This window comes from Mesoplodon densirostris, chromosome 1 (genome assembly GCF_025265405.1).
Source record: "Mesoplodon densirostris isolate mMesDen1 chromosome 1, mMesDen1 primary haplotype, whole genome shotgun sequence".
Lineage (NCBI taxonomy): Eukaryota > Metazoa > Chordata > Mammalia > Artiodactyla > Ziphiidae > Mesoplodon > Mesoplodon densirostris.
In genome coordinates, this window is record NC_082661.1 from 176741781 (window position 1) to 176764499 (window position 22719).

A 22719-nucleotide genomic window follows, 5' to 3' on the forward strand; every position below is an offset into this window, starting at 1 on the left:
ATACTCCCATATTGCTTCTATATTTTGTCTTTTAGTTTAGTTACAGACTTGCTTAATTTTTTATTAGCTTAGGATAAAATAAAAGGGGAGAAAGAAGTGGTAGTGCAAAGTTGTGTCACATCTTCCTTACATTAATGAAGTAAACAATTTCAAGCCAAAAGTAGGCCTTCTGTGATTTTTATTTTCACTCTAGCTTCAGCTAATAATGAAAAAGAATGTAGTTACCACTCACGAATATAAGTAACTACAGGCTCTTTTTATTCCTCTCCAGTGAGAAGGACACAACAGCTGCTATAAAAATCACTCTCTACCCTCCCATGTATTGTGTAAGTGTAACAGACTTACACCATGAGAAGAGCAAAACATAAAATGGGAAAGTAGCTATTTTGTTTCAGAATACCTTTTTCATTTCTTGTAAGTTATTGTACCTAATTAAAAACAAAATAAACATGCTGCCTACATTCCTAACGTAACTGTCCTGTGTAATTGTAAATCTCAATTTGGAATATGAGCAAAAGAATCATGTACTAGCTGACTGGTGTTCTTCCTTCATTCCTTCCACAATTTATCCAGCAGGAACACCATAAGAACAACAAATCCAGCTTCAACTAATCGGTAATTTTAAAACATTCATAAGTCTTATTTGTCTTTAACACTCTGGCCTCATATAGATACACGGATTTTGGTTAACTTTCCTCCTTTTACTATCTTTAGTGAAGGGGATTTATTTTAATTTGCTTGATCTTTAAAAATATTCTTAACAAAGCTGTTCCAGGGTATAACTTCAGATAATAAATACATTACTTAAAATTAATACAAAGGAATAATAGTCATTAAAGGTTTTAGTAAGTACAAAGGGTAAGACCAAATATGATAGTTAAGATGATTTTCATATAATTCAAAGCTGAAAACACTCAACCCAGAATGTTCCTCAGCCCACTCTGACTCCAGCTGACCTCTCCATCTGTTTAGGAATCACATGGGGGCCAATCTCTTAGCTAACAATTCTTTTTTTACTTTCTTTAAAAAAAAAATTTTTTTGAAGTATAGTTGATTTACAATGTTGTGTTTAAGTTCTGTTGTACAGCAAAGTGACTCAGTTATACATATATATATTATTTTTCATATTCTTTTCCATTATGGTTTATCACAGGAATATTGAATAGCTCCCTATGCTATAGAGTAGGACTGTGTTGTTTATCCATCCTATGTATAATAGTTTGTATATCCTAACCCCAAACTCCCAATCCTTCCCTCCCCCACCCACCTCCCCCTTGGTTACCACAAGTCTGTTCCCTATGTCTGTGAGTCTGTTTTTGTTTCAGATATGTTCATCTGTGTTGTATTTTAGATTCCACATATAAGCGATATCATATGGTATTTGTCTTTCTATTTCTGACTTACTTCTCTTAGTATGATAATCTCTAGGTCCATCCATGTTGCTGCAAATGGCATTATTTCATTTTTAATTTAAAAAAATTTTTAAATTTTTGGCTGCGTTGGGTCTTTGTTGCTGTGCGCAGGCTTTCTCTAGTGGTGACGAGCAGGGGCTTATATTCATTGAGGTGCGAGGGCTTCTCATCGCAGTGTATTGTTGCAGAGCACGGGCTCTAGGTGCATGGGCTTCAGTAGTTGTGGCTTGCGGGTTCTAGAGTGCAGGCTCAGTAATTGTGGCGCACGGGCTTAGTTGCTCCGCGGCATGTGGGATCTTCCCGGACCAGGGCTCGAACCCGTGTCCCCTGCATTGGCAGGCGGATTCTTAACCACTGCGCCACCAGGGAAGCCCCCATTCTTTTTAATGGCTAAGTAATATTCCATTGTATATAAATACCACATCTTTTTTTTTTTTTTTTTTGTGGCTGCGTGGGGTCTTTGTTGCTGCGCGCAGGGGCTGCTCTTCGTTGTAGTGTGTGGGCCTCTCACTGCAGTGGCTTCTCTTGTTGCAGAGCATGGGCTCTAGGCATGTGGGCTTCAGTAGTTGTAGCACATGGGCTCAGTACTTGTGGCTCATGGGCTCTAGAGCGCAGGCTCAGTAGTTGTGGCACACAGGCTTAGTTGCTCTGTGGCATGTGGGATCTTCCCGGACCAGGGCTTGAACCTGCGTCCCTTACATTTGCTGGGGGATTCTCAACCATTGAGCCACCAGGGAAGCCCAAATACCACATTTTCTTCATCCATTCCTCTGTTGATGGACATTCAGGTTGTTTCCATGTCTTGGCTAACATGTGAATAGTGTGCTGTCTTAGCTAACAATTCTGGTCACAACTTTACGCAATTGAGACTGAGATTGAGAGACTAGCAGATCCTTATCTATATACAGAGAGAGGTCGTTACCACTATCATTACCATCATCTTCATCTTCTAAGCATGCACAAGGTTTAAGTTTTCAAATTATTTTATTTATCCTTCATCTGTTGTGTAAAGAATTTGAGGTAACTACAATATAAACACACCATAAAATGGTGGTAAATTTTTTTAGAATTCTGAAATTGAAATTAAAAATCCAGGACCAATAAAAATAAAAATATTAGAAAATAAAAATTGGGAGAAAAGAAGTTTTGATGTGGCCCATCAAAATCTTCAACGAGGTCAAGACTTCCCTGCTGGCACAGTGGTTAAGACGCTATGCTCCCAATGCAGGGGGCCCGGGTTCAATCCCTGGTCGGGAAACTAGATCCCACATGCATGCTGCAACTAAGAGTTTGCATGTCACAACTAAAAAGTCCGCATGCTGCAACTAAGAGTCTGCATGCCACAACGAAGATCCTGTGTGCTGCAACTAAGACTCAGCGCACCTAAATAAATAAATAAATATTAAAAACAAAACCAAAAACCTTCAACAAGGCTAAATTAAGTTCCATACTTGGCTCTAAGTCTCTGCAGTAGCCAGAATAACACCCTTCCCCTGCCGCCCCCTGCCCCACAAGATGTCCATGTCCCAATCTCTGGATTTTGTGGGCGTGTTACTTAGGCAAGGGAAAATTAAGGCTGCAGATGGGATTAAGGTTGCCAATAAACTGAGTTTAAAATAGGGAGATTATCTGGATAGGACCAATGTTATCACAGGGACCTTCAAATAGAGGAAGGTGTGGCTATAGAGAACCAGAAAGATATAAGTGTGACAAAGACCAAGAAGGACTCTCCCCAATGTTGCTAGAGGAAGAGGCCATGGCAAGGGTGTAGCCGCTGGAAGCTGGAAAAGGCAAGTAAACAGAGTCTCCCTTAGAGCCTCCATAAAGGAACACAGACTTGCTGACACCTTGGTTTTAGCCCAGTGAGACTTGTATTGGACTTCTAACCTACTGAACTATATAAGATAATACATTTATGTTGTTTTAAGCCACAAAGTTTGTTGTAATTTGTTAGAGAAACAATAAAAAACTATTACAGCCTCCAAGACAAAAAGGCGACATAATCAGTGATAATTCTCATTAATAGAAGGGACAAAGCATAGCAATTTGTCAGGAAAGGCAAATATTTTCTAGCACAAAGTTCTAAAAGAAATTTTTGATGCAGCACTTGATATAGTAAGCTCTGAGTAATAATAGTGGATACAGGGATTCCCCCCAAATTCTGGATATTAAATAAGAAATTCACAAGGTTGTTTCTTATATCACTTTTTGATAAAAGACGAGACTATCTTTATCATCTTAAAATACAATTGAGTAAAGGCAATCTTTGAGGGAGTAAAATAATACAAATCAAGCTGTTTGTTTTTTTTGGCAGAGTCAGCTTGATTTCAAAAGATTATAATTTAGAACAGCATAAAATACTATGGACAATTAAGTGCAATAATTCATATAGTAAAGTTCATTTAGAATTAAGAGCTATTAATAGATCTGTAAGTTGATAAATCTCAAGATTTAAAAATTATAGAAGGATAAGCAAATTAGAGTACTCTGTAAAGTTTAAAAGAAACAAATATATACATACATATTACTGATTTCCTTTTCACATGTATTTATATATAGTATATACAATATTTAAATATTAACTATTAAAATAAATGGGAAAGATATCATTTTTATGGTAATACTTGCTGGGGAAAAAGGGTTTTGGAATTGGGGATGGGAACAAAGTTAGCATTAACTTTATTGTATTGTACTGTATATTTATTGTTTATTTTCTTAGTAAAAAAGATCTGATACAGAGCTTCCCTGGTGGTGCAGTGGTTAAGAATCTGCCTGCCAATGCAGGGGACATGGGTTCAAGCCCTGGTCCGGGAAGATCTCACATGCCATGGAGCAACTAAGCCCGTGCGCCACAACTACTGAGCCTGCACTCTAGGGCCCGCGAGCCACAACTACTGAGCCCACGTGCCACAACTACTGAAGTCCTCATGCCTAGAGCCCGTGCTCCACAACAAGAGAAGCCACAGCAATGAGAAGCCTGCGCACTGCAACAGAGTAGCCCCCGCTCGCCACAACCAGAGAAAAGTCCACATACAGCAACAAAGACCCAACACAGCCAAAAATAAAATAAATAAATTTATTTTTAAAAAATCTGATACAAATATATCAAAATACAAACATTTAGATTAAGGGTGAGTTTTTTTGTATAATTCTCCATAATCTTCTGTGTTAAAAATTTCCAAATTATTAAAAAGAAAGAAAAAAAAAAAGAACAGTTTATCCTTTAAACAGTCTTTGACAAACACCATTTCTCCAGTTAGGCTTTTCATGGGAGCTGGAAAAAAGTTAGACTTTGTTTTCTGATAAAGGCCTGGACTTTATTTTAATGGAACCATACAGAATTTATTAATTTGAATTTGGCTTTTGTTTTCAACATTATATGTATTAGATTCATCCATGTTGTTGAGTATAGCAATAGTTAGTTCTTTTTCATCATTGCATATCTATGTATCCATTATATGAATCCATTGTATGAATATTCCAAAAGGGACGTGTGGGCTATTTCCAGATTTGGCTAATAATGCTCTGATGAACATTCTTTACGTCTTTTGGTGCACTTATGTATGCACATCCTCTGTCTGGGTATATAGCTAGGAGCAGAATTGCTCAGTCACAGGATATGCATATGTTCAGTTTTAACAGATATAGCCAGTTTTGCAAAATAGCAGGTAACAACTTAGACACCTACTAGTGTTAAAGAGTTCCAGATATTCCATATTCTTTTTTTTAAATTTTTATTTATTTATTTATTTATTTTTGGCTGTGTTGAGTCTTTGTTGCTGTGCGCAGGCTTTCTTTAGTTGTGGTGAGTGGGGGCTACCCTTCGTTGTGATGTGCAGGCTTCTCATTGTGGTGGCTTCTCTTGTTGCGGAGCGCAGGCTCTAGGCACACAGGCTTCAGTAGTTGCAGCATGTGGGCTCAGTAGTTGTGGCTCACGGGCTCAGCAGTTGTGGCTCATGGGCTCTAGAGTGCAGGCTCAGCAGTTGTGGCGAATGGGCTTAGTTGCTCCACGGCATGTGGGATCTTCCCAGACCAGGGATCGAACCCATGTCCCCTGCATTGGCAGGCAGATTCTTAACCACTGCGCCACCAGGGAAGCCCAACTCCACATTCTTGTGAATACCTGGTACTGTCAGTTCTGTTAAATTGTGGCCATTCTGGTAGGTGTGTATGTTATCTCCTAGTAGTTTTACTCCTTGATGATTAATGAGGTTGAGATCCTTTTCCTATATTTAGTGAACATTTAGATACCCTCTTGTGAGTATCCATTCAAGACTCTCACTCAGTTTTTTGTCAGATAACCTTTTTTTCTTATTGATTATTAAATTTCTTAATATAGTTGGGATATGAGCCCTTTGTCAGATACACGTATTGTTAGTATCTTTTTTCAGTCAGTAGCTTGCTGCTTCTCTCTTAATGGTATCTTGATGATCAAAAATTTTTAATGTTAATCCAATTAGCAGTCTTTTCCTTTATCATTAGTACTTTTTGTATCTTATTTAAGATATGTTTTCCTACTCCAAGGTCACAAGGATAGTCTGTGTTTTAACAAGATTTATTATTTTACTTTTCACATTTGTATCTATATTTTACCAGGAAGTTTTTTTTTATCTGCTGTGAGGTGAAGCCAAGATTAAATTTATTTTTTCTATATGGCATCAAATTGACCCAGCACCATGTATTGAAAAGACCATCCTCTCTCCACTGAATTGAGATGGAGGATTTGCCATAATCAGGTGTGTGGGTCTATCTCTGTGTTTTCTACTTTGTTCCATTTGTCTATTCATCTATTCTTGTGCCAGTTCTACATTATCTTACTTACTATAGCTTTACTAAGTCTTAATATCTGATATTGTAAATCCTTCAATTTTGTTTTCTTAATGATAGTCTTGACTATTCTTAGCCCTCTGCATTTCCTTATACATTTTAAAATCAGTTTATTAATTCCCACAAAATTTTTTCCTGGGGTGTGTACTGGATACATAGATCAATTTAGGGAGAAGTGACAATTAAACAATGTTTAGTCTTCCAAGATTTGTTTTATGGCCTAGCTTATGGTCAATTTTGGAAAACGTTCAATGTGCATTTGAAAATAGCCAAGTACCTACAGTTGTTGGGTGTGGTGTTATCAGAGGCTTTTAATACCACTGAGTTAAAGCTGACAATTTTTGGTGACAATTAAAGGGCTTAACTTTGTTTCTTGCTTGACTGGAAAGCAATTCTACTCCTGCAAAGAAACATGCTGTTTCAAGAAACTGCTGTGAGGAACTTTCCAAACAGAATAAACTGCTTCCCTAAACACGGTGGGGTTAAAGTCAAGCAGAAAAGCATGTTTGTTTCCTTCTGATGATTAGATAGATTTCATGTTAAGAACCCAGGCATGCACATTAATCTTATTAAGGCTGGAAGCAAAGGTTGGACTGGTTGTTTTACTCTTTAGAGCTACATGACTAATTGGTTTTAAAACCAGTTTTCTAGAAAGAATATACATTCTTCAAAAAGCTTATCACATACAACTGATAATACTTAAACACCAGATGAAGTTTAAGATTAGCTGATTACTTCACTATATTTTACGTGAAGGGAGCACTTCATTAAGAAAATTTCTATCTTGTATTTCATGCGGGCTTTGGGGACCAAATGTTTTGATGAAAAAGAATTTTTTAAGCCCTTAAACACTTTTGCTCTTTGAGTTTCATCACAGATCACTGTTCCCTTTCTAGTCTTTTTTCGGCAATACAGAAGCCTATTGCTTCTCCTAGACAGGAGTAATGACCACAAAGGAGTTAGAAAGGAAAAATGGGACGCTTTAGAGATAAAGTAAAAATTAATTTCAGTTGGCAGAATGGGCACTGAATTGAGGAATAGAATTTGATGTACAAAGTTCAAATCCTGGTGTCAAAACTGAGTTGAGGGGCTTCCCTGGTGGCGCAGTGGTTGAGAGTCTGCCTGCCAATGCAGGGGATGCGGGTTCGTGCCCTGGTCTGGGAAGATCCCACATGCCGCGGAGCGGCTGGGCCCGTGAGTCATGGCCGTTGAGCCTGCGCGTCCGGAGCCTGTGCTCCGCCATGGGAGAGGCCACAACAGTGAGAGGCCCGCATACCGCAAAAAACGAAACAAAACAAAACAAAAAACCAAAAACTGAGTTGAAAGCAGATGACTGTGTGGAATCTAGTATCATGTCAACATTTGGGGAAAAACAAACAGACACATACAGGATGTGGCAGGGAATAACTACTGACCAAAACACTGTGAAACTTCATGTTATTATTCCATTAAAAAAATCCTTGTCAAATGGATGAATAAGAAGTCCAAAAGGAGACTCTCTTTTCTTTCTCTATTACCACTCTCCCTTCTCACCAAAATGTTGGACTTGCACTGAAAGCTATTTCCTCAAAGCAGCTTTTCAGTTGAACTATGCAAGTTATAAGGCCTATCCTGGTTCACCCCAATTTGTCAAAATAATAAAAATTGACCTAAATCTCTCTTGGCTATTGATTTTTAGAGGTGCTGGTTAGGATCCAGAAACCATTCTCTATGACGTTCACCCACCAAATTTTCAAATGGCACTCAATATCTCAAATCTTTTCCTATCATACGGAGCAGAAGAAAGGATTTTAGATATACAACAATCAAAACTGACATCTGTTTATATACTGAATTAATGTTCTTATAAAAGGAGGAGTAAGAGCATTAAGAGTTAAAAGTTACTTCTGGGGGCCTCCCTGGTGGCGCAAGTGGTTGAGAGTCCGCCTGCCGATGCAGGGGATACGGGTTCGTGCCCCGGTCTGGGAGGATCCCATGTGCCGCGGGGCGGCTGGGCCCGTGAGCCATGGCCGCTGAGCCTGCGCGTCCGGAGCCTGTGCTCCGCAACGGGGGAGGCCACAGCAGTGAGAGGCCCGCATACCGCATAAAAAAAAAAAAAAAAAAAAAAAGTTACTTCTGGGACTTCCTGGTGGTTCAGTGGTTAAGAACCTGTTTTGCAACGCAGGGGACGTGGGTTCGATCCCTGGTCAGGGAACTAAGATCCCGCATGCCACGGGGCAACTAAGCCCGTGCGCTGCAACTACTGAGCCCATGAGTCGCAACAAGAGAGCCTGCATGATGCAACTAGAGATAAGCCCGTGTGCCGCAAACAAAAGATCCCGTGTGCTGCAGCTAAGACCTGACACAGCCAATAAATACATATATAGCTATCTGACCTGACCTTTAAAAAAAAAAGTTAAAAGTTATTTTTATTTCCAGTGTATAAGAACATCCAGTGCCAATATGTTTAATGTCACTGAATAGCATCATTTAAACAATGCTCTGAGTCAATGCTGTCTTTACATACCTTGACAACACAAGCTCTTTGAGGATGGCCACAATATTAAATTCTCTCTCTTTTAATTCAACACTACTAAATAATTCAATAGTTGATCTTCAGTAACAATTGCAATAAATAGAAGCTAGTTGATTCTTTAATCAGGGTGTGTTAAAGGAGTTCAAGGTTCTAAAATAGAAATAATCACAGAAGTCAGGAAGGCCAAAGGAAACTTAAGTGGCTTCTCTGAACAGTACCTTCTTTTTTAATTTCATAGAGTAAGTTAGCAAAAACACTGTGAACATCATTATTACCACAACAGACCAATCATAACTTGCTAACACTTAGTCCACCCCTCCCATTAATCATTCTACATTTGAAGCACATGAAAATCTGAAAAGTCACAAAAGAGGACAAAGACCTATATTACCAAGTGAAACTTTACATTCAAAATCACGTTTTCAATCCTATAATACAGCTAGAACAGTTGTTCAATTATAAGCTGTTTAAGTCTTTTAGGTTTTCTACTCTACTATCACCCTATCATCTAATTCCTTTCCAAGAAGGAAGCTGAACACTGTTGATTTTGCCTATTTACAAACAGCTATTTTCCATTTTAAATAATTCTAAAAGAATAAAACAAGTCAAAATATTATCCACATTTAGAGATTAGAATTACTACTTGATTGAATTTTTGAAGTACTTAGTACATGCAAGGCACTCAATAAACATTAATTTCCTTTGGGATAACATTTCAGAGTCCTCTGGGTCACTCAAGTTCACTAAGTCTCCACTACTCTCCCTCTATCACTTTACTAATACAAAATAAGATACTTCCAGCTTTTACTGACATTTATAATACTTTCCCCAAATAGATTGCAAGGCCCTTTGAAAACAGAAAGTGTCATGTACTTCTCTTAATACTAATTTATAGTAGCCACTTAGTAACTGTCATGTTAAAAACAATAATAATTCTAATACCAAGGCCATTGGCCACTGCAAGCAACACCTAAAGAACAGATTCAAATGCTTATCCAAAATAAAATAACATTAGGTTTCCTTATAAAGTATTAGCAAGCCAGCATACCTCAGGCTACTATCAAGAAGGTGGTAAGGCTGGGACTTCCTGGTGGAAGTGGTTAAGAATCCTCCTGCCAATGCAGGGGACACGGGTTTGAGCCCTGGTCTGGGAAGATCCCACACGCTGCGGAGCAACTAAGTCCCTGCACCACAACTACTGAGCCTGCACTCTAGAGCCCGTGAGCCACAACTACTGAGCCCATGAGCCACGACAACTGAAGCCCATGCACCTAGAGCCCATGCTCCGCAACAAGAGAAGCCACTGCAATGAGAAGCCCATGCACCGCAACAAAGAGTAGCCCCCACTCACCGCAACTAGAGAAAGACCACGTGCAGCAACAAAGACTTAACGCAGCCAAAAATAATAAATAGATAAATTTATATATATAAAAAAGAAGGTGGTAAGGTCAATAAAACCAAATAATATTGGCACTCCACAGGGAAAGGGTAATGTGATGAGATGAAACTAGCTAAGACTAAAGGGTTCTATTACTGTATTGTGTAAATGTTGCCAGGTAGAAGGGTAAGAAACAAACATACCTGAGGAGAGTCTACCCTCCAAAGTAAAAGCTTACTTACATAATCATGTTATTTGAAATGTATATACAAGGCAACAGAGTAATAGAGGTTATAAGGAGAGAACCAACCAAACACTATTTTCTGAATCCTTCTGGATTAAACGGATTTTAGAGTGTATGCCAGGGGTGGAGTATGAAGGAAACCAACTCCAATAAGTAACTATAAATTCACAGCAATGAAAAGAAATAGAAAACAAAAAAAGACTGACAAAAAGTTTGCTGCATAAAACTTTTTGTTAATCAATCAAACTGTTAAATTCAACTATTTAAATTATGACATTATGCTACCAACTCCTCATCCTGCTTATATGGACTTGCTTGTTTGCCTGGTTTCTCAGAAGACTTTTTACAGTGAAGCTCAGTAACTTCACCAGGTTATGCCTTAGGTTATGCCTTATAATTATATCCTGTATTAGCTACTCGAAAGCACACACCAACTGGAATACTTTTCAGTGACTAAAGTACAGGAAGCGAGAGGAAATTTCATTTTATTTAAATGACTACTAAAAACTCTACTATAGGGCTTCCCTGGTGGTGCAGTGGTTGAGAGTCCGCCTGCCGATTCAGGGGACATGGGTTCGTGCCCCGGTCTGGGAAGATCCCACATGCCGCGGAGCGGCTGGGCCCGTGAGCCATGGCCGCTGGGCCTGCGCGTCCGGAGCCTGTGCTCCGCAATGGGAGAGGCCACAACAGTGAGAGGCCCGCTTACCACAAAAAACAAACAAACAAACAAACAAACAAAACTCTACTATACAACCAAATGAATTCTTATTTTTGGCCCCTTCCAACACATTCTTAAATGTTATTCTTGGAGCACTTAAAAGTTTTCATTGAATTATCTGAAGAAAAAGGATCTGATGTAAAACTGAAGAATTGTTAATGAGTGCTGCATCATATGACATTCTTAAAAGATCCCTCTAGATTAAAGAAAAAAATTATGAAAAATATTAAGAGCCCAGAGCAATTTTTTACCTATGTTCAATTTTAAGGAGTATTTATTGATTACATGCTATGAAAGATGAAGAAAGGAGCACATTTATACTTCCTTTTATCCCCCTCCCCCACCTGATTTGTTCATTTTATTATTTTTATAATATCACAGTTTATAAATTTATAATCTATTCTAAAAGTATAATTTCCACTGAGGGATGTAAGTTCTGTAATGAAATGAATTCAATTTCTCACTGTTACACTATTTTGTCATGGTTTATTTCTTTTTTTTTAATCTGTTTTTTAAAGGGCAGTTATTTCCTTCTGCCTCATTTATTTATTTTTTATTTTTGCTGTGTTGGGTCTTCGTTTCTGTGCGAGGGTTTTCTCTAGCTGTGGCAAGCGGGGGCCACTCTTCATCGCGGTGCACGGGCCTCTCACTATTGCGGCCTCTCTTGTTGCGGAGCACAGGCTCCAGACTCTCAGGCTCAGTAGGTGTAGCTCACGGGCCTAGTTGCTCCGTGGCATGTGGGATCCTCCCAGACCAGGGCTCAAACCCATGTCTCCTGCATTAGCAGGCAGATTCTCAACCACTGTGCCACCATGGAAGCCCTGTCATGGTTTATTTCTGAATATTTTGATTCATCTTTCGATTATATCATATTTTATTATGATATAATTTTTTTATTTAAAAAAATTTTAAAATAAATTTATTTATTAATTTTTGGCTGCGTTGGGTCTTCGTTGCTGTGAGTGGGCTTTCTCTAGTTGCAACGAGTGGGGGCTACTCTTCATTGCGGTGTGCAGGCTTCTCACTGAGGTGGCTTCTCTTGTTGCAGAGCACTGGCTCTAGGCACGTGGGCTTCAGTAGTTGTGGCACATGGGCTCAGTAGTTGTGGCTTGTGGGCTCTAGAGCGCAGGCTCAGTAGTTGTGGCACACGGGCTTAAGTTGCTCTGCAGCATGTGGGATCTTCCTGGACAAGTGCTCGAACCCATGTCCCCTGCATTGGCAGGCGGATTCTTAACCACTGCGCTACCAGGGAAGTCCTATAATTTGTTTTAAAAAGGTCTTATGGGTATTATGTTTGTTGAGCTTTTCCATGCTAGAGTACATTTATGTGTTGTAGTCATGCTTAAAGTATTTGGCTGGTTGAAAAATACTAGATAAACCTCAGGACATGATAGACATTCCCCTGCTGTTTTCTAACATTGTTTCTTGTTGAGGAAAAAGCTAAAGTTGTGTCCCCCACCCCACTATCTGGATGTCCACAGAACTCTTTCTTTATTCTTCAAGTTCAGTAATTTGGCCAAAACATGCCTTGATATCAGCTCATCTATATTAATTATTCCCAGGCCAAAGGATAGTTGTTTTGATTCAAGGTTTTGATTATTTCAAGAAAATTTTTCTTCTATTATAGTTCTAAATATTTTTTCAGTTCCATTTGTTGTTTTCATTAAGAACAGAGGTTGGCAAACAGAGCAGGCAAGATCCAGCCTACCACTTGTTTTTGTATATAATTTTTTATTGGAACAAAGCCATACGTAGCATCTATGGCTTCTTTTGCACTATAAGAGACAGAGCTGAATGGCTGCAACAGAAGCTGTACTGACCACAGAGGCCTAAAATATTTACTGTCTCTTTATAGAATAAGTTTGCTGACTCCATATAGATGTTAGATCTCCTTTATTTTCCCTTATCATCTTCTCTATAATTTTTATCTTATATTTTCTTATTTAATGTTATTAAATTTCTTCAAGCCTTTCAGCCATGTCTCTGACTACATTTACTCTCTCTTAACATTTCTAATATGATTTTCATTATCCTAATGCTTTTCCTTTTCTCTTATACTTCTTTCCTGAGGTATACCCACTGATATTTCATCTCCTTCTATTGTCCTAATATCTCTTAACATTTGTGTTGGTGAGGTTTTAAAAAATTGTTACTATATTTTCTGTTACAGATCATACCTATAATTTCTTTGAGTCTATGAACAATGACATGTCACAACTCCAATAAAGGCTCACTGGTTAGACCTTTAAAGTATTACAACACTTACTTTTAGTGAAATCAGTATATTGCTTGGGATTCCAAGGAGGGGTTCAGACATCCTCCTGCATGTGGTCTAGATTTTATAGTATTTACAGTATGTTTCTTTCCTTTTAAAATTATTTATTTATCTGTCTATCTATCTATCTATCTGTCTGCGCCAGGTCTTAGTTGTGGCACACGGTATCTCTGTTGCCACATGCGGGACCTTCCTCACGGCATGTGGGCCCTTTTAGTTGCGGCATGTGGGTTCCCTGACCAGGGATCAAACCCGGGCCCCCTGCATTACGAGTGCAGTCTTAACTAATGGACCACCAGGGAAGTCCCAGCAAATTATGTTTCATTGTTTGTATTTTGGGGCTTAGCCTTATGCCTCGTTTCTCTAATGATGCACTTCTTTTCTATTTTCCTGTCTTCTTATTTTTAGGGAGTTTCAAAGGAGAAGGGAAGAGTAAAACTTTCTTCACTCTGCTACCTTTAACTGAATTCTTCTCCTCACACACTATACTTTAAAATGAGTTAATCTTTTAAAGCAATAAATTATAGGCTTGATAGGTTTTAATGCATAGGTGAATGGAAGATAAAAATCCAACATCAGCAGTGTGAAAGAACTGCTTAGAAGAAGGCTGTGCCAGGAACAACATTTGTTTGGAGATCTGTTTGAGCAGCTGTGCCAAATCAGTTGTATCACTTGGATTAAAAGTAGCTGCAGAATGCTGTACTCTAAAAGACTTCCATAGCATGTTTACAATTAGGTTTAGGGTTACTCTTAGCAGTTTCACCTGAGCATCTCTGAAATCCCTTGTTGTACTCTTTTATTTGATTCGGCCCTCATTTGTTGACACATATGTATATAATTGCTTTTACATTTCCATCTTCTGCCACTCTCGTTCAAATATCTCCTCCAATTTTAGAAGGTTAGGTTAAGTGATTTCTAATGCTTAAAATTCTTTGGGTCTAGGTCATGCTATTAGTTATAATACACATTGTGCAGTATGAAGCTGAATTATGTTTTAAAAACATCTATGTATTGACTTGAAGGACATGTGCCAAACAGATTTTAGGTGATTATATCTGTATAGTTCCCAAATTATTTACAGTAATCATGTATTATTTCACAATCAGAAAAAAAATCACAAAAATACACTATCCATAGTGCAGATATCAAAAGATATGGTACTCACATTAACAAACCCTCTTACATTCTTTCCCAAATTTTGCCTGATTTTTTAAAATCGCCATCTATAATTGAAGGTTTGGGTTTCTGCAGTCTTCAGAGTTGTTTACATGTAGCTCTTGAGTCTTACATCACATTGCTGGTTGATGCCTTTGCTCATAAAAGGATCCTCTGGGGCCTCCCTGGTGGCGCAGTGGTTGAGAGTCCGCCTGCCGATGCAGGGGATACGGGTTCGTGCCCCGGTCTGGGAGGGTCCCATATGCTGGGCTGGGCCCGTGAGCCATGGCCGCTGAGCCTGCGCATCTGGAGCCTGTGCTCCGCAACGGGAGAGGCCACAACAGTGAGAGGCCCGCATACCGCAAAAAAAAAAAAAAAAAAAAAAAAGGATCCTCTGTCCCTAAGTGTTAATTTCCAAGTTGGCTGGTCAGCAGCTCTCACTAGCAGTGTATGGCTGACTATATCATTTGAATTTGTGTTCCAGTGGGTTCTATTCATCTTGCTAAAAGCTTGCCTCATTTCAGCTTCCTTCTGGGAATCTGTTTGGATGACATGAGTCATCCTCAATATATGAAATTCCAGAACATTGGGTTGGGCTACTGGACTAACAAATAGACTGTGTTCCAAGTGCTGGCAGCAGTGCGTCCTCATGCTATTTAATGTTTATTACAGCTTAGAAATGACACTGATGAAAGTGATCCAGGAATAAGATGTGACAGTTAAAGCACATTTTCAATCTCCAAGCCACAGAGATGACTAAACTGTCAAGCTGTAGATCTTATGTTTACTCAAGGGCTGGATGTCCCGCTCCACCAGCCTCCCGCAGGACACTAATAAACAGACAACATAAAAGCTAAGTATTTGATAAAATATTATTTAAATCAGTAATGGGAAGAAAGCTCACTTCCTCTTTATATTGCTTTGCAAAAATTTGCTTCATATTGCAACAATAATATGTTTTGTTAGGTATTGTCAGAAAACAGCCCCTCACTTCAAATGCTATTTTAGAGCATACCTTCAATAATGAATACTAAAGATTATTCACTAGAGACCACCCCTGAAGCTCCTTTGCCCCTTCACATCCTATATTCAACCTTTAAATCTCTTTATAGAATTCTGTTCTCTCTGGTCACTGATCAGAGGTCCCTTTTCTTCCTTTTGTCTCTTGCTCTGCCCACTGTCTCCACCTCACATCGATAATGAAGTATAAGAGACACTGAAATTACAATTAAAAGCATTATACTTTCCATATTTTAAAAAATCACTATACACATCCAAAATGAATAGAGATAATATCGTTTCCTAAAATATATAAAAACATATCTAATATATATAAAATATTAAATATATAAAATATAGGAAATTGCCTTCAAGTGTATCTAGCATATAAATGACAAGGAACACAGCCTTGGCTGAGTGAAATTTGTTTTTCTCCTGAAATGTAAGGAAGACACAGGGGAATGTTTTAGGTTATACCTGTAATGAAAGAAAAGACATCATTTAGAATTCTACAGGTACTAAAATTAGACTGAAAAAGCAAGTAAGGTCTTTTGGTAAAATTCTTTTAAAAAAATATTCATGCTATCTTGAGAAATTGTCATTTATCTTCAAGGATAAGTTGGTTAATATGAAATTTATTTTTCAAATATTTAAACAGTCTCATTACTCAGTCTCTGAATACAGAGATAAAAGGAAATCATTAAACGATAAGCTCAAAGACAACTTACGCATTTTTATAACAGTGTGCCTTTTCTATCAAACTAAACTGAGTTTGAAAGATTCCTTTCCTCCTACTCTGAAATTCAAATGCACTGGTTGAAAGAAAAGCAAACAAGGATTGGGTGGTTGCCTAATCAGGAAAAGGAAATTCAATTGTAAAAATAATCTGAATGAGTCCCACTAATCTTACAGTACAAATCTTATTAAACGGATTTACAGAAGATCAAGTCTATTGGTTATTACTCGAATAACTACAAAAGGCACAAGAAAATGCTTATCTCATAAAAATGTCAATCCAGTTCAACAAAAAACATATATGAACACATCAACAAGATATCAACAAATGTTATTTTGGCTCATCGACACTACAATGTGAGTTTCCTTTAACATCCATAACCTTTTTCTCAAAACAACAACCATTACAAAAAAAACTGAAAGGCAGTGTGTACTTAAATCTGATCATCTATTTTATAGTCTGTTTTTCTTACATTATAAATCATGCATTTTCATTTAAAAAAACTGGCAGTACAAGATCTGAGTTTAAATTCCTATCATAGGATGAGGCAAGGACTGTTAAAAAAGGCAATATAATTGTCTTAACAGATATTGTTTCAAATTCACATTATCCAACCTTAGCTAGATGATGAAGTTTGCTCAGTAAATGCTTTCACACGTTTCTAGTAGACACTCAGACTTCTTCCCTAAAGAGCCTTACAGAATTGCTTCCTATACCTCTCAGTAAGACCTCACCTCCTACTATACCAAGGTCAAGATCTTCTGAAATTCACTCCCAAGACTTCTTTCTTTTCCATAGAAAAGCTTCTCAATTTTCTTTCTTTCTTCCTCTCTATCTACCTCCTTATCTATCTATCTATCTATCTATCTATCTATCTATCTATCTATCTATCGTATAGTTGAATTACAATGTTGTATTAGTTTCTCTCTTAATCTATATCAGGAGATGAAGCATCTGTATTCCTTTTCAAAGTTAATCTCTTTACTCCTTCAGTTTTGGCTCTTTTCCCCAACCTTAAACATGTCTATTTATGTATTATATACATTCACCCACCCCACAAACTCTACCTTCACTGATACTACTATTGACCCAAACTAGTTTTTTCATTGTCAAATTTTCCATCACCCTTTCCTCATTTCTCATATATTAATACCTTTTGGCAACATTTGACACTATTGACTACCTCCTCCCTCTTGAAATTCTTTTCTTTGAATTTTATGTCGCTATAAGAATTCCTGAATTTACTTCTTGTCCTATTGTGTCTTTGATTAGTTGTCTCCTTCATTGACGATTGCTCTTTCAGCTATCCCCAAAATACTCCTTATTTAGGTCTCTTCTTTGCCTTTCTCTTGTCACACTTCATTATGCCTAGAGAGCACAAACTTTTTTAGAACTTCAAGTTATTATCACAATGAAAATAATAATTTGAGTCCTTTTTGTACTGATTTTCGGATCCAAATTTCCAATTGCTAGATATCTCTATCAAATATACCTACATTTTCTTGAACTATATGTTCCCAAACCTGTTCCACTCCTGTATTTCCCATTTTGATTAATTAACTCCAATCTTCTGGTTATTCCCTCAGGCTTTAAGCCTCACAGCCATCTTAGAATCTTCACTTCCTACTCCTAGCCAATTCCATAGCTTATTAAGTCCACCACCACCCTTTTAGCTCCTTTTTTACTCCTTTTAAATCTTTTTTTTTTTAAACCAACACTGGTATAATTCAGAAGTTAAGAGCACAGGCCCTGAAGTTGCAAATGGATTTGATTCTCAGCTCCCCCATTTACTAGCTTTGTGATTTTGAGCAAGTTGTGTTTTTGTTTTTAACTACCTCAAACCTTAGTTTCTGCATCTGTAAGTCCAGAGGTGAGGTATCAAAGGGCTAATGTATAAAAACACTGACACTCAAAAACACTAAAAAAAAAAAACTTTTGCTATTGTTAACTACTCCTGCAATAGCCCCCATCCTTCTAATATATTCGTCAGAGTGGTACCAGTCACCCCCCTAAATAAACACAGGATGATACCATCCCCTCTTCAAAACACTTTCATTCGCTTCTCTTTGCTTAAAGGATAATGCCAAAACTTCTTATAATTTTCAATGTTTTCCACAAAATAAATGAACCCAACTCTTCCTCAAAGTACTAGAAGGATACTTCCTTCTAAATCATGACCTTAAAAATGTGTGTTATTAGAGGCTTATTGTTTCCTTTATCTAACAGCTGTCTATCCCATGAATATGAAGAATTCACCTGAAAATTTAACAATTTTTTTTTCTTTGGGAAACTTTGTTCTTGTGTCAAATTGTAAAATATTTTCTTGGGATTCTATAAGCCTTCTGAAGTTAGTATTTCAGATGCCCATGACTGTTCCTATCTCACAAAAAATTTCTACAGTAGATTCATCTAATTTCAGGGCAAACATTAACTTGAATCCTTTCTTTATTTGGCTGGTCATGAGCTCTGCATCAGAGCCAAAGACAAGAGGATCTGGCTGAGTTTCAGAGATAGCAGGTGGGAGAAAAGGTAAGCCAACTGCTAAATATAATGACAAAAGAAACCTAATATCCATTAGGGATGACATGTTGTTGTAAAATGTATCTATTTTTAAAATTCATGTTATTCTTTTCCTAAGTATTTCTTACAGAAATCATTTATAATCAAGTAAAATAAAGTAAGTGTGTCTAAAAATTATCATATAGTTTCCTATTTCATCTTGCTTACTGACTAGATTGTATCTAAGTGACTGTTTCTATTTGGAAAAGTAATTAGATGTTTAAATAAGTAAATAGAATCTGGACAGAAATCAGTGATTGCTTTTCAAGTTTTTTCTTTCATTAGTTTATCTTGCTAATAATTTATAAATACACATTAACAGAATATGTTAGTTTACGAATAATACATGTTTCTGGGTGAGAAAAGGGAAGAGCTTCTCAGTGCCCTGCCTTCTGTTGGCCACCCCTTAGTATAGCCAGTAACCACATAAAAGTCCAATATCAGGGACTTCCCTGTTGGCACAGTAGTTAAGAATTTACCTACCGGACTTCCCTGGTGGTGCAGTGGTTAAGAATCTGCCTGCCAATGCAGGGGACACGGGTTCAATCCCTGGTGTAGGAAGATCCCACGTGCCGTGGAGCAACTAAGCCTGTGTGTCACAACTACTGAGCCTGTGCTCTAGAGCTCGCGAGCCACAACTACTGAGCCCACAAGCCACAACTACTGAAGCCTGCGTGCCTAGAGCCCATGCTCTGCAACAAGAGAAGCCACTGCAACGAGAAGCCTGCACACCGCAATGAAGAGTAGCCCCCGCTCGCCACAAGTAGAGAAAGCCCACACACAGCAACGAAGACGCAACGTAGCCAAAATAAATAAATAAATTTAGGGAAAAAAAAAAAAAGAATCTGCCTACCAATGCAGGGGACACGGATTCAATCCCTGGTCCGGGAAGATCCCACATGACGCACAGCAACTAAGCCCATGCGCCACAACTACTGAGCCTGCACTCTAGAGCCCGCGTGCCACAACTACTGAAGCCTGCGTGCCTAAAGCCCATGCTCCGCAACGAGAAGCCACCACAATGAGATGCCTGTGCACCACAACGAAGAGTAGCCCCTGCTCACCCCAACTAGAGAAAGCCCACATGCAGCAACGAAGACCCAATGCAGCCATAAATAAATAAATAAAAATTTAAAATATGGAGAGAGAAGGAAAAGGAGGCAGAAAAATCAAAGCATTAGATTCACTGTTCCAATAAACAATTTAGAATTTAGTTAAAATTTGAGCTTTGATTATTTCATGATGACTAGCCTCCTTTGCTAATAAAAATGACAAAAAAAGAACTCATTTAACTTGAGCAAATTTCATTAGCTTTCTTGACTTAGACCACATTAAAAGTTACTGGCTCCAAGGAGAAGCAGCTTAGTGTATATAAAAAATTGTTTTTTCAGACGAAGCACACTTGGCCTAATGAAAAGTCATTAAAATATTAACATTAGGTAACATCTCCCTCAAGATTCTCCTTTAGGTTTTACTTCAGCTGATTGTGTTGTTAATGAGGAACTGTTAAATTACTGTCAGCACCTCCCTGGTGGCACAGTGGTTAAGAATTCGCCTGTCAATGCCCCGGACATGGGTTACAGCCCCTGTCTGGAAAGATCCCACATGCCGCGGAGCAACTAAGCCCATGTGCCACAACTGCTGAGCCTGTGCTATAGAGCCCACAAGCTCCAACTACTGAGCCTGTGTGCCACAACTACTGAAGCCTGTGTGCCTAGAGCCCGTGCTCTGCAACAAGAAAAGCCACTGCAATGAGAAGCCTACACACCGCAATGAAGAGTAGCCACCACTCGCCACAACTAGAGAAAGCCCATACACAGCAACGAAGACCCAAAGCAGTCAAAAATTTTAAAAATTAATTAATTAAAAAATATATATATTATTAAAAAAATAAATAAATTACTGTCAAAGAGTCATTCCCCCCGTCTCTAAGGATGAATCACTTTGTAATGGTATTTATGTATGGCTAAAGTCAGGTTTTTAAACTTACCTAGGTATCCAAATAATAAATGAAAATGCTGCTCCTGTGTGTGGAAAGCAGCACAATAATTATTGTTTCTCAAGGACTTAAGAAACCATATTAACTACTAAAGCAAATGTCACTCTCTAGAGCTGTGCCATACAGACTGTAAGAAAGTAAAACCAAGATAAACTGGAGTAATGCTATGAAATTCACTTCCACATTTGTGTTTTACACTGTGTTAGTGAAAAGAAGTTCTATGCAGCCAAGTGAGATCATGATAGATTATATAAAGCTCCTGTATAATTTCAGAAAGAAAAAATGGTAGAATTGAGACATCACACCACACTCAGCAATGTATGTATGATTGACTCAAAAGAATCCAAGCAGTGGTAATCAGTACCATAATCATATTTCATGTTGGCCATTTAATGTTAGCAAAACATTATCACGTAAAACCAAGGCCACTTGAATTTTACTAGTCTTGTAATATGGTTTTACAGCTGTATAGGAGCTATATCCCTCTTTAACATTATTTTGTACCTCTGTTACCCTTCTTCCATAGATCCCAGCCCAGTGCTTTCTTACAGTTCCTTGAACTCTCCAACCTTGTTCTGGTCTCATGGCCTTACATAATTTCTCTGCCTAGAATGTTCCTCATGGATTGGTTCCATCTTGTCATTCAGGTTTCATTAAACATCCCCTACTCAGACAGGTCCTCTCTTTCTAGTCACTCAAAAGTAGCTCAACAGTCACTGTGAACACAAGAGTCTGCTTTATTTTATTCTTGGTGCTTCTCACTATGTGATTCTTTCTTATTGATTTATTTGTTTTTGTTCCCTTCCCTTCTGCCTACACCACTACTAGAGCACAAAGTTGATAACTGGTTCAACTATATGTTCCTGGCAACAAGAGGAATGTACCTAACACATAATGGACATGTTCATTCAAATATTATCTGAAAATTTGAATGAATTATTGAATTAAAGACCTCCACATAGCTCCCTGTAAAGCCCTTCATGACCTATTGCCGACCTATGTCTCATACCAAACTTCTTCTCACTCTCTGTAAGTCAGTATACACTGCTTTTGCACTTACTTACATTCTACATTCTCCTCTTTGGGCATGGGGGTCTTTCCTCATTCAGTCCATTTAAAGAAAGACCCCAGTTTATTCCTTCAGCTGATTAATGACTATTCATTTTTGCAGATCTCATTCAATCACTACTTCCTTAATAACCAAACTAGGACAATCCCCTTAAAAAATGCTCTCAGAGTTCTTCATAGCTCTATTCTAAGCACTTAAAAATTATACCTTTATATTTAATTGTTAGATTGTTTGATTAATATCTGTTCCTTTACTAGACTGTAAGCTCCATGAAAGCAGGAACCATGTTACTTTTACAGTGCCTGGCACATAGCAGGCTCTAAATAAGTATTTATCATATGTATAAATACCTGTGGAATGAAGAAGGAAAACAAAACTTAAGAGAATCTTCCTCAGTATAACTAAGTAGCTTTTTCATTGTATAGTTTGCATTTAAGAAAGTCTATTCTGAAGAAAAAAGAATGAAAAGAATTGAGGACAGTCTCAGAGACCTCTGGGACAATATTAAATGCACCAACATTCAAATTATAGGGGTCCCAGAAGAAGAAGAGAAAAAGAAAGGGACTGAGAAAACATTTGAAGAGATTACAGTTGAAAACTTCCCTAATATGGGAACAGAATTAGTTAATCAAGTCCAGGAAGTGCAGAGAATCCCATACAGGATAAATCCAAGGAGAAACATGCCAAGACACATATTAATCAAACTATCAAATATTAAATACAAAGAAAAAATATTAAAAGCAGCAAGGGAAAAACAACAACTAACACACAAGGCAATCCCCATAAGGTTAACAGCTGATCTTTCAGCAGAAACTCTGAAAGCCAGAAGGGAG

The 22719-nt window shown here is 37.9% G+C and overlaps 1 protein-coding gene across 1 annotated transcript in view; it reads right to left on the minus strand.

Annotated features, from left to right (window-relative positions):
- The window catches only part of MCU (mitochondrial calcium uniporter), a 226649-nt gene that overhangs the window by 75530 nt on the left and 128400 nt on the right, over nucleotides 1-22719 (minus strand). The window lies entirely within an intron of this gene.